The following is a 6,094-nucleotide window of genomic DNA, read 5'->3' on the forward strand; positions in this document are numbered from 1 at the left end:
GTCCTTTCTGAGAAAGGCTCACCACTCCCTCATACACCCCCCCACAACTGCCTACATTCTTTCCCACACAAGGGCTTACCAACCCCACCCTTAATCGCCCACATTAGGACCCACCTGGCTCTAATCCCTGAGCCACCCCCATAAATGTCTCAAACCCAAAGCTTGTATTGCCTCTCTCCATCTATGGAGAGATGGTCTTTATTTGTCAGCTCTGACAAATAAACTCTCTTGTGTATCTCTGCCTGGTCTCCTTTCATTTCTTGCTTGCCCAACTTGTGGTTCCTCACTTTCCTTTCAGACATAATCAGTAAAAGAACTCTCCACAATATTCTATAGTTAAATTACCGAAAGGACAGAATAACAAAGAAAGATTATTAAAAGCTGCAAGAGAGAAATGCCAAATCATATTTTAAAGATACACTCATCAGAATAACAGCAGATTTCTTAGCAGAAACTCTATAAAGGCCAAGAGAGCATAAAATTATGTATTTCAGGCCGGAAAGAAAATAACTGCCAATCTAGATTAGTGTTATTATTACACCCAACAAAGATATCCATAAGAACCAAAAGAGAAACAAAGACTTTAGAAGACAGGCATAAACTAAGGGAATTCATGACTATTAAACCAACACTACAAAAGGTACTTACAAAAACCCATATCTAAAAGAGGAAGAAAGATAAACACAACCATGAGAGCATGCCAAAGAATAAATTTCACTGGAAGACTAGTAAAGCAAATGAGAGTTAGGAAAGAATCACACATTATCAATACAATAAACTATCTAACCTCTGAGATTAAAAAGAGAAGAAAACAGGTCTGTGTGGCCTGGCATGCTCAGTGCAGGGACAGCAGCCTTGGCCCTGGGAGCACCTATTTAGAGCAGGCAGCCAGGTGTGGAGGGGCCAAGAAAGCCTGTGGTGGGTGAAGGAGCAGCTGGTCCTTCATAATGAGAGATTTTGGATGTTCCTCTCTGTTCTGTGTAGTTGACAGTGTGGATGATGAGGAGATGGCTGACAGTCCCAAAAACTTTCTCCAGGACCTTGGCAAGGGAATCAAAGACTCCACCTGGGGTATTTGTACCTTCTCAAAGCTAGATGCTTGAATCCATCAGAAGTGGAAGAAGGGTAAATAGTGTTGAGCCCAGAGTATAGAGAGTAAGCAAGCCACGTATGGTTATGCTTAGAATGGTGGAGTATTCTGATTCAGTCTCCTCTTGTTTTATCGCGTGTTTATTCCTGTGCTTCAGTCAGTAACAGCTGGAATTACTGGTGATCTATCACTATCTGGAGATGTTAGGTAATAGCTGGAATTATTCCTCACATCAATTTTCATTGCTCTCTGGGTGCTTCCCCTGTTTGTGCTTAGCAAAGTTGTGAATGTCATTTGGTTTCAAGATATTGCTTACCTAATATCTGAGGTATCAGGGAGGAAGTCCCATCCACTCCCTAGTGTCAGCAAGATATTCACCTCTATGCTTTTTTAACCCTTTCCTTATCCAGGGGATGTTTGTGAATCTCTTTCCCATCCATCAAGTTGGTCAGCTGGTCAGTTTGCTTCTCTACTCACTATACTACTTTGAATATCATTGGTTCAATAAAGGAAGTGAAATGCACCAACGACTGTCAAACATAGAAAAGAACTGGTCTGCCCTTGGTTTTCCTCACAGCAATGCAGTCCTCATACATTATCAGTGGCTGCCTCTTCTCTATCTTCTTTCCTTTATTCACCATTAGTGCTAATGAAGTAAAGACCCCTGGAAAAACATACATTTTCCAGTTGCGCCTGTTCTCCTTGGAGGTATTCTTAAGTAACAGACTCTTCCACAAGACAGTCTACCTTCAGTCTACCTTGAACAGCTCAACATCTGCAAAGAAGGTCCCTTCACTGCATCCATCTCCTGCCAAACTGAAGGCTGCTGCAGGCCACTGAGTTGCATGTCATCTAAAGGGGATGGGTAGTTTGGAAGGAGGCTGTGGCAGCTCTTTTCTCTATCCTCCCCTAGATAGGGAAGGCAGGACCCACTCTGCCAAAGGCCTTCTGTGTATTCCCTTCTCTTTGAGGAATTAGAATTTTTGTTTCTGGTGCATGTAAGGCAGAATCTTTGACACCAGTATGTGTATTTTTATTACCCGGAGTCTGAATACTTTAGTTTTCTCCCTGTGCCATTTACCCTCCTATCTCTGAATTCCTGAATTCTAGCACCCTTGGAATGAATGGATTTTGTAATTCTAGCTGATTTATTTTGTGGATTTGTTATTTTTCTGTGAAACACATACATGGAATATGGGAGGCAGAGTATCTCATTTGCTCCTTATTTTCTCCCTTTATAGCCTCACTATCTTGTTTCTTCTATCTCAGGTTAGATTTTATAACACAAAAAGATAAACAAAAAAAGAAAACAGAAAAAAAAAAAAAGATGGGACAGAATGAAAAGACCTCACAGACAGATTGGCTGGGTTTTGAGGACTAATTTATTTTTCCCCTTAAAGGGGAAAAGGCTTTTCACTGTTATATTTAAAGCTCCCCAGCTATGGGGAGGAACCGATTCTGGACAAGTGCCACTGTAACACAGAATGCTCAAAAAAATTGAACTTTTCAACTCTGGTGGGTGGAAATTCACTGTTGGTCACTGCCAGGTCTGACTGGTATTTCAAAGGAATATTGGGTGCTACAAATAGAACTAAAGGGTTAAATTTATTAAACCCATTAAGCCTATGATCAGTGATGTTTTCCTGTTATTTGAGTGACTAAATATGGGCTGGGAGGGTAGTAGTCACAATACTTGAACAATTTTAAAATATCACAATTTAATGTGAGCCAGTTTCCCACAAAGTATGTAATGGTTAAATTTGCAAATCATGACATTGAGATATGTAATTATCAAACACAAGACTTAGTTTTGGATAATCTGGTTATAGTTTTTAAGAGATTAGCCCTGAAAAATGTCCTCTGAGAAAATTCACATTATATAATTACAATTGTATGTATATCTTCAGAAAAAAATAAAAAGAAATGAACACAGAATATTCAAAACAATCAGAAAAAAAGACAAAAACAAGCACACACCTTTCAATAATAACCCTGAATATAAATGGTTTTAATTTTCCACTCACCGATGGATTATTAAACATCTGTTGGTAAGAAATGCATCTAACTGGCAAAGAAATATACAGACTGAAAGTAAATGGATGAAAAATGATAGTCTAAATAAATGGAATCTGAAAACAAGCAGAAGAAGCTGTATTCCTATCCAACAAAGAGATTTTAAGCCAAAATTAGTCAGAAGAGACAAAGACCACTACATACTGATAAAGAGGATAATTCCCAAAGAAGACAAAACAATTGTAAATATATATATATACAGTAAGCGTTGAAGCACCCAATTTTATAAAACAAATGACATAAAGTGAAAGATAGGTTCAAATACAATAGTAATAGATTACTTCAATAACCCACTCTCACCAACAGATAAGTCTTCCAGACCAAAGATAAATAAATTTAAAAACATCAGAGTTAAATTACAATATAGACCAAATAGAGTTAACAGACATCTAAAGGATACTTCATTCAATTGCTGAACCATCAGCCCATTGAGCTTTTTCAAACACAGATTATATATGAGGCTAGAAAGCAAGTCTTAACAAATTTTACAAAAATGAAAAATTCCTTGTATTTTATCAGATCTTAGTGGAAATGAACTAGAAATCAAAAACAAGAGCAAGTACAGAAATAATTCAAACACATGGAGATTGAACAGTAAACTTGTGAATGGAAAAATGGATCACTGAATAAAGCAGGGAAAAAATTCCTAGAGTCTAATAAAAATGGAAACAGCATACCAGAACCTCTGAGGTACAGTAAAATCAACGCCAAGAAAGAAGTTTATAGGTATGAGTGCAAACAGAACGCAAAGCTTAAGAAATTGGTAAAGTTGTTACCAGTGACCTGTGGCATATGGGAAATAGGCTAGGTACATGCTGTCACCTTTAGCAAATATTTTCCTCACCAAGCTACTCAAAGGCCTGAAGCAGCTTCCTAGTTAGATACTGCTATTCATTTGTAATGTAAGTAATTAATTTTATCACTTGTTGGAGTCATAATGACATGAACCTGAAATATTTAATTTTATATTCAAAGACATTTATTTCCATTGCAGACATTTCCCACTTATAGAATTATCATTTTTTTGTACATGTACAATAATTTTTGTTTTATTTATTTATTTGTTTATTGATAGTGGGGATTGAATGGTGCTCTATCACTGAGCTACATCCTCAGCCCCTTTTTACAAACACACACACACACACACACACACACACACACACACATATTTGTATGTCTTTATTGAGGTAAGATTGAAGTACAATAAACTGCACATATTTGAAGTACGCAATTTTATCAAAATTTTTTAACGCTTATTTTTTAGTTGTAGGTGGGCACATACCTTTATTTTATCTTTATGTGGTGATGAGGATCGAACCCAGTGCCTCATACATGCTAGGCAAGTGCTCTACCTCTGAGCCACAACCCCAGCCCAATTTTATCAGTTTTGACATGTATGTAATCAATACAATCAATATAAAAAGCATTTCCATTTTTTAAAATTTGAAATCATGCAGACTGTGTTTCCTGCATGATTTATTACATTAGATATAAAGGACCCCACTCCCACATGTCAACTACTTCAAAATTAAATAGCACACTTATAAATATTTCACAGGATAAGGAAGAAAGCACAAGAAAAGTAAATAAAAAGTGCTTTGAACTAAGCGATAATAAAATCTTAAAGTATCAGAATCTCTAGGATGAAACAGTACTCATATGAACATTTATAACTTAAAGCACTGGTATCAGAAAGAAGCAAGATTAATAATCAAATTGTGTTCAAATCAGTAGGAAGGTTAAAAATAAGAGTAGGAGCAGAAATACACTAAATAGAGAAGAAATAATACAGCTAAATATTGATAAAAACCAAACAAGTCTAATTAAGAAAAAAAAGAATACAAAAAATAATGGAAAGGGAACTATCAAAATAACCCTACAGATGCTAAAAATATATTAAGGTAATATTGTGGTAGCAGAAGCAAATATGACTCCATTTTGTTTTATGACTTCATCCTGTAAAACAACCATGCCAAGTAGAAGAGTCATGGCTGGAGCAAGATGTTCTTTTCCTTTTGCTATAGAAACCTTTAAGAACACGGAACTACCTAATGGGGTATTGTTTCTGTAACTGGGGTGACTGGGCTAACTGTGATTGGTTAGGTTTCCCTCGCTTAACTGCACTGTCCCGCTTCTGTAACCTGGCTTGCTTGAATTAGCTAGACCCCCGAACATCCCTTTTGCGGTTTTCAGGCTTATAAGGAGTGCCCTTGCAATTGTTCGGGGCTGATCAGGGGAACAGCTTTATGTTCTGGTCAGCCGCCACTGGTGTGCTTCAATAAAGGCTTGATTCGATTATACGTGAGTGGTCTAGAAGTCAGTTTATGAAACCCTGGGACGAAGCTTTAAATATAACAATATAACAACAGTATGCCAACATATGTGATAGCTTACATAATATGGTTTATATTAGAGAAGGAACTATGCACTGCTAAGAAAGTGTATTCAGTCCTTGAAGGATGAAACATGCCTGTTAAGTCTAAATTATCAATTGTATTTTTTAGTTCTACAGCTTCTTTATTTAGTTTTTGTTTGGAGGATCTATTCAGTAGTAACAAAGGCATGTTAAAGTTACCCAATATTATTGTGTTGTGGTCTATTTGATTCCTGAAATTCAGAAGGGCTTGTTTGATGTACGTAGATTCTCCATTGTTTGGGCATGAATATTTACAATTTTTATGTCTTGTTCATTATAGTTCCCTTAAGCAGTATGAAATGGCCTCCTTTCTCCCTGCTGACTAACTTTGGCTTGAAGTTCACTTTATCTGATACAAGGATAGAAACCCCTACTTGTTTAAAAGACCCACATAACTAATATGTTTTCTGCCCATCCTTTTACCTTCGGTCTGTGGATGTCTTTGCCTATGAGGTGAGTCTCTTGAAGACAGCATATTGTTGTTCTTGTTTTTTAATCCAATCTGCCAATCTATG

The 6,094-nt window shown here is 36.8% G+C and overlaps 1 pseudogene across 1 annotated transcript; it reads left to right on the plus strand.

Annotated features, from left to right (window-relative positions):
- Window positions 1-999: 999 nt before the first annotated feature.
- Window positions 1,000-1,930, plus strand: LOC308648272 (etoposide-induced protein 2.4 homolog; annotated as a pseudogene). Its single transcript has 2 exons — window positions 1,000-1,071; window positions 1,185-1,930. The product of its transcript is annotated as an etoposide-induced protein 2.4 homolog (transcript).
- Window positions 1,931-6,094: the final 4,164 nt, after the last annotated feature.

The sequence above is a fragment of the Spermophilus citellus genome, assembly GCF_964194105.1.
Source record: "Spermophilus citellus genome assembly, chromosome: 4".
Taxonomy (NCBI): Eukaryota; Metazoa; Chordata; class Mammalia; order Rodentia; family Sciuridae; genus Spermophilus; species Spermophilus citellus.